This window comes from Phoxinus phoxinus, assembly GCF_949152265.1.
Source record: "Phoxinus phoxinus genome assembly, chromosome: 21".
Taxonomy (NCBI): Eukaryota; Metazoa; Chordata; class Actinopteri; order Cypriniformes; family Leuciscidae; genus Phoxinus; species Phoxinus phoxinus.
Genome location: NC_136896.1, coordinates 5,861,775 through 5,875,408, shown reverse-complemented (window position 1 = coordinate 5,875,408; position 13,634 = coordinate 5,861,775). Strand labels below are relative to the sequence as shown.

The 13,634-nt window shown below is 36.7% G+C and overlaps 1 long non-coding RNA gene across 2 annotated transcripts in view; it reads right to left on the bottom strand.

The window, feature by feature from the left end:
* The window catches only part of LOC306989898, a 31,843-nt gene extending 21,798 nt beyond the window's left edge, over positions 1-10,045 (bottom strand). For both annotated transcript variants that reach the window (XR_013795767.1, XR_013795768.1), the window contains exon 1: positions 9,682-10,045. This is a non-coding gene — a long non-coding RNA (uncharacterized lncRNA). The remainder of the gene's footprint in view (positions 1-9,681) is intronic.
* Positions 10,046-13,634: the final 3,589 nt, after the last annotated feature.

The window sequence follows — 13,634 nt, the reverse complement described above, 5'->3', positions numbered from 1 at the left end:
TTTCAGAAAACAATGCAGCAAGAAATTGAAGTTCAGACAGACATGCACATAGTAATCATAAGTAAGTAAATTGAGGCCTCCGGGACTAGACAGGAACACCGTGTGAAGGGCAATCAGAACGCTGTGACAGAACGCTCTTTAAAAGACTAATCCTTGTTCCGGAAAAAGTCCTATCACTGCCCAATTCCCTGCAAGACTGTTGAAACTACAGGGTGTGTTTGAACCCCCTGTCATTTCAAAGGAAATAGAAGAGCACCTTCTCCCAGGAGCCTCAAAGCTTCCTAGCTTGAAGAAAATCTCTAGGGGGGCATCAGGGTCACAACAACACAAGAGGATTTATATTCTATATTTGTGCATCTATACTTTCTTTAGGATAAGGTCGTTCCACCTGACCCCAATGCCCTAAAAGTCACCTGAGATACTTGACAGGGTCAAAACTTTTAACCAGATGTTCTTTCAATGTACAGGTAAATGTGTTTTCCTCCAAATTAATACAATGTTGCTACATATAAATATAAAAATGTGCACTCAGATTCCTATATATTTAGACCTTACATGGTAGGTAAACAGGAAAAAAAAAAAAAAAAAAAAAAAAAAAACACGTTTGGCCCTGAAATTGACTGTTTAAAGGGCACCTATTATGACATTTAAAATGTTCCTAATGTTGTTGTGGGAGTCCCCAACAACAATTTTACATGCATGCAATGACAAAAAACACTTTTGCTTTCGTATAATATGCATTTATTTTTACCTGATTTGCTCACCGACTCCCAAATGATTCGTTCAACGACTCATTTTTCAAACCCCTCCTTTGCGCGACGCTAATCTGCGTTGATTGGTCAGATGACCCAGCAGTGTTTACAGAGATAATACTTATTTTTAACACGGAGTGCAATGATGCTTTTATCAATTAAATTGTATTATAATAATGATTATAGTCCACTGCTTTATAGTTTGTAGTAAAAAACGAAAAATAAGATAAAGAATTTAATGTTATGTTAGCGAGCATAGCCCAGAGTTCATATTGTAAAAGCACAATCAGTCTTTGTTTGCATTAGCCCGATGCATAAACATAACGTTTTTACAAAAAAAAAAATGCAGTTACGTTACTACGAGGTATTACTCTATTCTTTAGACAACTCCGAAAACAACGACAAACACTTCACATATCTCAATACAATTGTCATTGAAGACCTAGAAGCTAAACGGTGCTTACACAACAAACAAAATAATTATTAAGCATGCTACATAAAATATAAAAGCAAAAATTATTAATAACACTTACAGGTTGTGATACGGAGGAGGAAGCTGATGCAAATACACTTGGAACTGAACCTTCCTTCAATATCATTCGGCTCGCGAATCCAAGTTTGATTGCATTTAAAAAGCAATCGTCTTCAAAATGACGCGAACAAAGCACAAGGCTCGGACTATACTTCTGTGGTATAGTGAATTGTAGCCACTTAGTCTTCAAATGCTCCTCCTTGGGCAGATGAAAAAAGTTTGCTTTTGAGCCGCACTTCAGAACACAGCGTCTCGTCGCCATGATATTTTCCCTGGGCTTGGAGCGCAATAAGTGGGTGTATCGTATTCAAATAACTTGACAAGTTGACGTCATCTAGTCAGAGAAAAAGCTTCGGTCTTCTAACGATTCATAAAAATGACTCCGAGTCGACTCTCACTTTTGAAAGACAATAACTTTATATACGGTGCACTTTCATATTTCAAACTTTGCAGGATGTTTTTGTTCACTTAGATCTATGTTACACACTACATGAAAGGTAAATTTCAAAATTCCATAATAGGTGCCCTTTAATCCCATATAAGTTTGAAGGCCCTAATATCAGTATCTCTATAATGAACAAAAAGCATAGGCTACAACTAGCAGTTCATGAAGTGAATCAGATGTTGATTCTCATAAGAGTCATTCGCTAGTAAAATTTTATTTTGCCGTTTGTTTTTGATTCACTAAAAAGAACCAGCTCATTTAAGTTATTTTCTCGGAAATTAGATTATTGGCACCACAGTTGTTATTGTTTGTTTTTGCGTGCAGCCAGCAACAACTCAATAGAAATGTTCTCTTAACATTATTTTGTCGTTTCATATCCCATTCACTATGACACTCCAGAATCAAGTGGCGCAGGAAACACTGAGCAAGTAACAATGAGCATGCGCCTTTTGTCACGACCCTGGTAAAGGAAGAGCTAAAGGACAAATGCACATTGTGCACATTGAAAAAAACATTGTGTAGAAACAATTTTCACTCAGAAATTGCTATTAAAGTTATAATTAAATTATTACCCAGCCAGCGTTTTTGAAAAAAGTTTCTAGCCAGTGCCCACATTTTTGATCATTTTCACAAAAGTTTCATGGCCTCCAGAATATTTAGTTGTAGGAATATCTGAACATGTAATATATCAAAAGAAAAGACCCTCTGCTTTTAAACACCACCACCAACAAAAACATTTTATGCAGCTGAATGCATTTTTTATTTAAATCAACATTTGAATGTGGGTAAGTTTCATAAAAAGCACCATTTTGAGCAAAAAGCTAAGAAAATTGCATTTTTGTCAAAGACTACATCCGGATTGGATTCAGAACAATGATCAAAACATAGATGGAGTAGATCGAGTCCACCAACACCCCCAAAGCTTACAATCCTATAGCTCATCCTGGGTCGACATTTCATTCTGTAATGTTACGCAGTTTTGATTTTTATCAGGGATGCACCGAAATGAACATTCTTTGCCGAAGCCGAATAATAATGAAACGCTTGGCCGAATACCGAACGCAGTGTTTCGCATTTTTTCCATTTATTTTGCCAAATATTTCACCATTGCATTAATTAAATAGTAAAAATGTGTTTTTTACTATTTTGTCTTGCTTTTCAGAGAGAAAAAATAATCTAATTACAAAACGCAATTTAAAAATATTTATTTAACACTGAACATTTGTTTAACATTCCAGCAGATATTATACAAACAAAGCACAATATAACTTAATATAAATAAATTAGTAACATATATTTGTATTTGGCCATCTTTGAAGCCCCCCTTCTTGAATAGCCTATGTTAGGCCTTTAACTGACTGCTGAAAGAATGTAACTGTATGCCTACAACAACAACAACAACAACAACAAAAAGTGCATTGAAAAGTGCAAAAAATGTGGATGAACCCACAACAAATGAATAACTGTCCTAGACATAAGGCTACTTAGCCTACTTCTTCAGGAAAAGTGTCAGGTTCTTCTTTATGAAAAGTAGCTTCTCTGCTTTCTCGCATGAAAGTCGGTTCCTCTTCTCATCGATGGCATGAGATGCTGCACTAAACAGTCTCTCGCTGTCGGTGCTTGTGCATGGATCAGACAAGTACAGAATAATTAACATTTTAAATATTGCAGTTTTCTGACAGTTGCTCATTTCAAAACAAACAATGTCTCTGAGATAATGAAATTTGAAAACCGGTGTAGGCCTACTATTTTACTACACTGAAAATAGTATAAAATACATAATGTCACACTTTACAACAAGGTTCCATTTGTTAACATTAGCATTAACTATAACATTAACTAACAATGAGCAATACATTTATTACAATATTTATTAAACTACTTATAAAGTGTTACCAAAATATAAATAAAATCTTAAATAATTCCCCATACAAGTAGCCTAGCTGTGTGCCATCTGTGCCAGGTCGGGAAAGCAGCCTTGATTGGTCCTCCACAATTCGAGAGGGTTATTGCTCCTCCGGGGAGTGGGGACTTCTGAGAGATAACCTAACTGTTGAGCGGCTGAGCTTGTCCTCTGTCTTGCAAATGGGTTATTCTCTTGGAGGATCTCATCGAACATGTCGGACAGCGAGATGGTGCTCATCCGTAGTACGAACCCGTTTTCTCTCTGCGCTGTGCATCACCTGACCGTCTACATCACCTAGTGGCTTACCCAAATCCAACTCGGCCTAGATCTTTTCTCGTGTGCGGAGCTTTTTCCCCACATCCAAGTAATGATCTTTATATCGTGGACCAAGTCAGCCCGGTCTCACCCCAAAACGTCATATACTGACGGGTCTTGACCATACGTCAACATACGACGAAAAGGGTTCCCCTTTAACGTCAATATGAGACGCAGACATAAGCGCACCAGCAGCGCCTCCTAGCGGTACCCTAACGCATACCTAAATCTACCCATAACCCGAATCGTCACACATGGACGTTAAAGGGTACCCTTTTCGTCGTATGTTGCCGTATGGTCAAGACCCGTCAGTATGTGACGTTTTGGGGTGAGACTGTGTTAACCAAGTACAGTCACGATGCAGTACAGGGGTTGTGAATCCACCTGACTAATGCTGCGTTCCAGTCCACTTTTAGACACGCACTTGCAAACCTCCCTAAGCACTTCCCCTCGGGGGAATCCATGCCGCCATTTTGAAGTGCGTTCCACTTTGCGAAGTGGACGAGGGAAGTTTATATGGACAGACCCTCGTTCCCTCGATTTTGACAGAGGGAGCGAGTCTACTTCATATGTACACTTCAGGCACCTAATATGTCCCACAATGCGTACTGCAGTGTTGGACATATAGGTGCCTGAAGTGTACATATGAAGACTCGCTCCCTCAAGATTGTGATGTCAGCACAGATCACGTCTAATCACCACCACAACAAACAACTCTATGATATATTAATTATATATTTTTTATTTAAAACAACCCAAAACACACCTTTATACATTTGGATGCTGCATTAAACAAATTATTAAAGGGATTTAAAAATAATAATAATACATCAACTCTATAGCTGATTCCAAGTGATCAAGGGCTTAGGACGTTCCAATTCAGCCCATTGCAGTTTCCGCCAGTAGTGGGCACTCGTGCAACGTAAGCAATGACGTACATCCGAGTGAACGAGACGGAGAGAAGTTAGCGAGTAAAGGGCATGACAATTTTGGACAGGAACGCAGCCCCGATCGTGTGCGAGCGCACTTTTAGTTGTTTCCAGCCTCTTTGCTTAAAATACGCTTTAAGAGAGTCTTTTAAACAAAGATTGAAGAGTTAATTAAAGAAACGGCAAGTAAACTTGAATTAAACAACATTTTTCAGTACGACTGAAACTGTATTCTCTTTATTTATATTTTTAATTATTTAACAGTGTGCTGCTCAGAAAAAAAAAACACATTTTTTTCTTGATTGGCAGATTGTTTTAGCGTTTTTACTTAAATCTGCCTTATTTTGTGTAACATTATTATATGTATTCTACATTACATTATTCCTTATTCAGTGAACTTGACCTTTTTTATTTATTCCAAAGTGCCACTGTGAAGAAGAAAAAAAAATCATTATTACACAGAAAGTAAGTTTCAGACTGTTCTGGGTGCATCCACTTTACCCAAGATCATCTCTGCTTTGTGCATCCAAATGGCCTTGTTCCATGTTCAATAAAGCAGCATGAACACAGCAGCAAGCTCACACAATGCAACATGGCCTTTTACTGCCCCCTCTGGGTATCCATTTAAGAGACTGCATGGGAGAATGTCTGATAAACTGTTGTATGAACCACCTTATCTCTTCCAGCCAAGACCACAGAGCAGATAATATTACAACAGAAATGGTCCCTTCACCAAAAGCAGCCAAACACTAAAATGCGCACACACACACACACACGCATCCCAAAACATCACACTGAAGGTGTTATTGGTCTCTCCAGAATCCCTCATTTACACACACTCAGTTCTGCATTGTTTTCCTCCACACCAATTTGACACATTGCATTTGGAGAGCTGGATGTGAGACAACATGGCGATTGTGTGAGCTTTGCCCCAGGGTGGGCTTTTGGACTGGGCTCTTGTTGCTTTCTTACGTGCCAATCAATTGTGTTCATGCAGGATTCAATGAAGCACAAGGATCTCTGATGGAGGCTACAGCGTGTCTGTATTTAAAAATGCAAGGAAGAGGATAAATAGAGCCAGAGAAAGAGAGAAATGGACATTTCTACCCCAAAGCTACAGTACGACTCATCTATGTGCAACAAAGAGTCTAAAATTAATCTGTAATCATATTCATATTAATGGACCAAACAGTGAGTCAAACAACCGAAGGGTTAACAGTCATTCAGACTATAATTGAGTTCACAATCAATTGATTATATTTTTTTCTATTTCCATTGTTCTTATATTTTTATCAGTGGTTCTCAACTTGTGGATTGCAGGTCTGTTCTGATAGGGTTAAAGAGAGAAGGAAAGGAAATGGCAAATAATTAAAAAAGTAATAACCGTAGTAGCACATGACAGGCTTATCATTAAATAGAAGTATTATTTTTAAATTAGAATTATTAGATTAGAGTCTGTGGATCCAATCAAACTCTAATGGCTGGTAAATCACACCTCTGCTTTTTTTTTAAACTATTTATTCAGTCCATAGCATGTTAATCATTATCCCAGCATGTTTTTATTTAAAACTTAAAATTATAGAGATTTCAGGTCCGAAGGCTCTACACAACATGAAACTGTGCTTGAAGTATCACCAGGGGCTCTACACATGAACCTGAGCATTGAATACATTGTTTGTGTACACAAAGTTTACTAAAAAAAAGATTTTGAATTATTTTCTAACTATTTCAGTTAGTGTTTCCGGTGGCTGGAATTTTGTCAGTCAAAAGTAGTCGATCTCTGAATGCAACGTAACATGAGGAGTAAAGATGGAAAGCTCCTAAAGCTTGTTTCCATATAAATTGCCATGAGCTAAGTGTCTAAGTTATCATGCTTTTCATTGGTATTACAAGTTCATGACATTTCCTCATATGGAGTCAGTTCATTACGTTGCATTCGGAGATCGACTACTTTTGACTGACAAAATTCCAGCCACCGGAAACACTAACTGATAAAGTGAGTCGTACAAAACCTTTCTTTTTAGTAGACTGTGTGTACACAAACAATGTTGTCAATGCTCAAGTTCATGTGTAGAGCCCCTGATACTTCAAGCACAGTTTCATGTTGTGTCGAGCCGTCTTAATGTTTTAAAAATAGCGATTTTGATGCTATCATTGTAGTGCTCCTAGCACTCCCATACAAAAGGCATTTTGACTGAAAACGAAAATACGGTCAATCTTAAAAGAGGCGTTTCTATTTTAATTATGCTTTTACACAAATGTTTGACTCGGCAAGATTAACAAAAATAGCCTAGGTTGCAATTTGGTGAAATTTACCCTTTAAGTGTGGTTGTCTGTAGTAAAAAAAAAAAAAAAAAAAAAAAAAAACACTACATAGAAAGAGACACATTTTACACAGATAGCAATGCTTCTGGGAAATGTGTCATCTATACTGTATATATTAAGTACATTTTACATGCAGCTTCAGGAATCTCTCTCTCTCTCTCTCTCTCTCTCTCTCTCTCTCTCTCTCTCTCTCTCTCTCAAAAACAACAACTTTGTTGCAGTTGATGTAGTTGGTACATTAGGTATGAATAAACAAAAAAACATGCACCACTAACTCATGAACAGCAGATGGCAGTATATGGCAAGTTAAAAGTCAATGCCTTCTACTTAAAACATGTTAGAGACATACTAGAAGATGTATTAGAACACTATTTATATTTCAAAGCAGCACATTCTATAATGTTTTATTCATGAAATACTGTAAATGTCAGAAGAGGGGCTCTTAGTCTTTTCCAGCAACTCACTTATCTTTTTTTTTTGTGTGTGTGACATAAGTGACATTTAGATTTCTGAGCTTTTTTGTCTTTCTATGCATGTTTTAGTTTAACCTTGTTAAAAGCATCTTTGTTATGTCAGACCTGTTAAAGCCCCATGAGTTCAGTAGTCACTCTTCTAAGCTGAGCATTAATATATAATCCACAGCTTAGTCTTTCGCTAATAATAGTGTCAAGTGTAAAAATAGTGTCAAGTTTGATGAAATCAAACCAAAAGACTTGATCTTTGGGGAACCTTACCCTTTAAGAGATGTTCTGAGGGTTAAACGTAGGTCGATATCACGAAAACACCATTGTTATTCTCAAACTAAAAAAAAACCACCTGATATTTGAGCTGTATTTCACCTCACAGCACATATGTGTAAGGATGCATGCATTTTAAAGATAGAACCGAGAATGCAAATTATGTTTAGAAAGTTGAAGAATGGCTTGAGAAGTGAGGGATGACATTTACAACACTCTCCCCTTTGAACTGTTGATAGATTCATTTCCATATGCAGTTTTTATAGAAAGCAGCTCAGCAGTCTCTTCGTGTACTTCATGTCATTGTGACCGAGTTCAGTGCATTAGACATAATAGCTCTGAACTGAAACCAACCGCTATATGGTGCTTTCTTTAAAATGTAAAAAAAGTTAATGCAATGAAATAAAATAAAAAAGCTGACATACTGCAAGTATACGTTATGTTGATTGAAGTGGTGCATTACAGGTTATATTATATGAGTTTTCAAGGGCTGTTAAAACCCCACTGTGCATTTAAATAATAAAATTCCAAGAGGAAGGTCAGCTAAACAAAAAGGAATTTCACTGGTAAGTGATTAAAAAGCCCAAACTTATACAACAAACACGGACTGAAAATGCCGAGCATAATACACATAACACCTTCACAAATAAACTAATGATTTATCCTACACCATAGTGCGTATGACGTGCGTACATATACATATTGGCCCGTTTCTTATCCTGGGCAGGGAAACAAGGAGCCACATAGACTAGCCTCTGTCAATACAGGCAACACAAATCATATCCATAACCTGCACCTGAGTCTCCATGACAGAACCTGCTCTGAATTATTTATAACAAGCCCTTTCAAAAAGAGCACATATTATTGAGCTTTGCATTGATATATCGGTTGCCAAACAAATCCTGTCAGTCCAAATAAATGGCTCTTTTACCCGCCCCACCTGCAAATCCTGGTGCCGATTCTCAAACGCAAGCATTCCATATCAAGTTGTATTGAAGGTATGACATGTTTCTCAAGTTCTCCCGTGGCTGAGTGTCATGTTTTACATTAAAGTATCATGCATATTTAATGATAAACTCTGCACCGCAGCGGGGCCTTAATATTGACTCTGTGCTATTTTTAGCAGGCCTCTTAGACAGAGAATTATTTTGAGGGGACCTATATAACCTTCATATCAGCAAAGACAGTTTTTACATGGCCTACGGATGTTTGCATTTGAAGCAGCGGTTCTTACAGGTCATACGAAGGTGCCTGTGAAGACTCAGACATGACATGACGAGTTTTTTTATTTGGAAAAATGCCAAGCTGTTTATTTTGGTCAAAGTTAACCAAATGACACTTCTCATTAATAGGTTACAAAATATAGGGCCTAAAAAGTTATTTTAAATATTAATATTAGTATTAGTATTTTTCCATCATAAACAGTTAAAGGTTCTACATAGCCCATATGTAAGAATTAATGGCTTTTGTATTGCCAATGTGGGAACAGCTTGTAACAACATTTTTCAAACGAGACCTTCCCCGTCTACACAATACTGCGTTTTTCAAAGCAGATGCAGAAGTGATAAGTTCCGTCCTGCACAAAACGCAGGCACGGAAGATAGCACCGTCCTTTTTCTTGTTCGGAAACCTGTGGACTCGATGTCCTGACAGGCCATAATTCACAATAATTTACCACAACGATGATTAACTGAAATACAATAACCACCGAAAACACAATAAAACTATAACAATAAATACCTCATCTGTCGACATGATGCTGCCGGTGAATTGCAGAGCTGGTGCAAACATCCACAAAGCTATGATCAGATGACCGAAACTGCTGCTTTCTCACCGCTGTCATTTTAGTTGTGTTTATTTTGTTGTTGAGAGGAAAGTGCGCAGCTCATTACATATTCATCTAACCGTCGCTCTCAGCAGCGTGGATGGCGTTCGGATGCTCTTGACAGTAGGCTATATCGCTGTAAAGGTATTTCCAACTTCTTTTTACCTCTAAGCAATGAACAAAAAAGAACTTTGCCGTGAGTATATCTGGGCCTTGAATCACGACACCCTCAGTCTCTTACGCACGTGAGAGCACGAGGAAAACGCTGCTGGCTGCAGTTCACTTAACGGCCACTAGTTCTCTAATAACAAGGGTTTCTGAATTCTACATTCTACATATTAATTCCAATATTACAAACGTTGTAGCCTAATAGGCTATTTATTGGATGTGGATTGCTAACATGGCTTCAGAAATACTGTAATGACTAACAGACATAGAAATGGATAATCATTTTATTATTTTAAACATAAAAGGATTATTGTCATTTCAGAAGGTCGAATTAAACATTTGATGTGTATACGAATAGCGCTTTAATTGTATATATAAACCGTTATCATAATAATAGAGGTATTGTAACAAAACACATCGTTCTGTTGCTCTGAGCTTTACAGCTTATTATGGAAATATGTTCTAATATGTTGATATGCAAGCTCAACACCATTGTGGTAACTGGCAATTCCTCCAAAATGCAACAAACTGCTACAGAACAAAAATTGTTCCTTTTGACAACTTTAATTAAAAGCGTGCTTGCTTTTCTGTTTTGCATGCCCAATGGAATCAGCTAAGTAAAAATAATTTCAAAATGTATTCACAACATATTCATCACTTTTGCTTAATGTCACCCAAGTTGATCTAAACCTAATTGGGTCCATATGGACTAATAAAGGAGGATATAAATTTCAATCCTCGGGTTCATAAATCTTCTTCTGACTTAAACTCAACTAGGACTCCTTGCAATTCTATCAAATACCGGTTTGGATGTTCGGAATATGCTAAATCCGCTGTCATGCGGTAGGAATTTCCCGTTGTCAGCCAGCTTTATACAGGTTGACCAAGAAGTTTTGGCTGGGGGGGTTATATGGAGCTTATATTATGACAAAATGATTTGAATTTGAATTGTGTAAATCTGAATTATTTGCAAGTGTAATCTAACAAAATTGAATTTTAGGTGGTAGTTTAAATAGTTCTGAATTTGAATTTTTTTTAACGAATATTGAACATTTGAAATTTAACAAATTGAAATGTTTTATGGCTGAATTTTATAGACATGTATTTTCAAACAGTAATATTCAGTTTTAAAAAATTCAGATTCAAGTTTTCAAGATGAAGAAATTCAGAACTTCAAATTCAGTTTTCTAAAATTCAATGTCAAAAATTCAAGTTCAAAAATTCAGATCTGACAGAAAGTAGGTCACAGGTCATCCACAGGGAAGAGTAGATGATCTCAGAAAAGTCGAACAGAGCATTTTGGCCAGTTGCCACTCTCTGAGGGACATTCTAAAACGCTTACGTGAAAACCGCTTAACGTGGCTCACTGTACGAAGACAGTGATATTAAAGGACCAAACTCAGTACAAATCATATTAATAAACCATACTTTGTATAAAAAATCAGATGAGCCCTGAATACCTACGCAACGCGTTTAATTGTGCGTTAAGCATTTCCTTACCATAGAAAACCGTTATAAGAAAACGCTTAACGTGGCTTACTGTACAAAGACAGTGATATAAGGACCGTACACATCATATTAATAAACCATACTATGTATAAAAAATCAGATGAGCCCAGAATATGAACGCAATGCGTTTAATTACGCGTTAAGCATGTTCTTACCATAGAAACCGTTATAAGAAAACACTTAACGTGGCTTAATAAACCTTAAACCTGATTTGTTATACATAGTAGGCCTATGGTTTATTAAGGACCATTTAAGGTTTATTAAGCCACAGAGCCGGCCCGAGCCTTTTTGGGGCCCTAAGCAGAATTTGATTTTGGGGGCCCCTCCTACCACGCGGAGTCACCTGTGCTTGACGATTACTGACACAAATGTCACGCTATAATGCTACATTATAAATACAGTGAGGTTATGTGTTAATACAAAATAAATACTTAATTGAAACTTCTAACTCATTGAAACTTCTGAAAACAAACTCTCACAAAACATAAATAAATTATTTGCAAATTTACAATAAATGTGCAATCTTCAACTACAAAATAAAACCAAAATAGACAAACATGGATATAATCAAAAATAGAATGTTACAAAAAAAATAGATAGGCTACTTAAATAATGAAAGTGCATACATTTTTCACTTTTGTTTTTAAAACGTTTAACTTTTACTTTACTCTTTTACTAACTCTCTCAATTATTTACATAATTTAAAATAATGACAAAACTGAGAAATCAGAAACATAATAACAGCAACAACAATGACAATTATTGACGGTGTAACTGTCCTCAAATTTTTTTTTTTTAAATATAGGCTATAGATTATTATTGTAACAGACTTTGTTGGATTGTACATGCATCATGACAGAATCCAACAAAGTCTGTTACAATAATAATGATGTACTGGCGCTAGTTGTATATGTGTGCATGCAATGTATTTTTCCCCTCGGGGCTTGCCGTAGATGCGCACTCGGTACTGGAGTGTCGCGGGGTTTTGGAGTTGTGATCTGATGTGTGGAATATAATAAAGTGGAGAAGACTTCAAACTGCTATCGTTTATTATTTTCTTATTTCTGTTAGTGTTAGGTGAACCCTATACGAACGCTCGGTCACATTATTAAGATTATTAAAACCATATTAATAAAGTTGAAGTCTATTTTCATCACAGAAGTCTCCCCACCCACGAATTGTCTATGCACGCGAGGTGTCTAGATTATGCGCTTGACTCAAACGCTGGCAGACACAGCAGCAGTTGTAGGCAGGTATATTGATCATAAAATCAGAATTCGCTTGTCATGAATCATTCATTCATTTATGTTATTTGTTTAAGTTATCTAATATGTGTAAAAAATAAATTAAAAATAAAAACTCAATTGGGGGCCCAGGGGGCCCCATGCAGCCGCTTAGTTCGCTTATGCCTCGGGCCGGCCCTGTTAAGCCACGTTAAGCGTTGCGTTGCGTTCATATTCTGGGCTCATCTGATTTTTTATACAAAGTGGTTTATTAATATGATTTTTACTGAGTTTGGTCCTTTAATATCACTGTCTTCGTACAGTAAGCCACGTTAAGCGTTTTCATATCGGTTTTCTATTAAGGAATTTGCTTAACGCGTAATTAAACGCGTTGCGTTCATATTCTGGGCTCATCTGATTTTTATACATGGTTTATTATTATGATGCGTAGGCTACTGAGTTTGGTCCTTGTCTTTGTACAGTAAGCCGCACGTTAAGCGTTTTCTTATCGGTTTTCTATGGTAAGGAAATGCTTAACGCGTTGCGTTCATATTCTGGGCTCATCTGATTTTTATACATAGTATGGTTTATTAATATGATGTGTACGGTCCTTATATCACTGTCTTTGTACAGTAAGCCACGTTAAGCGTTTTCTTATAACGGTTTTCTATGCACTCTAAAAACTAATTCAGAGGACCTTTAGTCATTACTTAAATATACACATTGTTGTGAAATAAAAAATCAAGTTCTGAGATACAGTTAGACTTTTTACTTGTAATTGTTATTTTATTGAGCTTGGATGACACACAAATTATGCCTATTGATTCAATATACTATCATGACTTGTCAGAGTTTAACATTTTCAGTCAATCAAAAATAATTTAATTTTAAGTTCTGCTAATGTAAAATACAATTTGATGACGTGTAAACGGCCCACAGTTTCCGCGCGCATGCATGTTCAAGGCCAG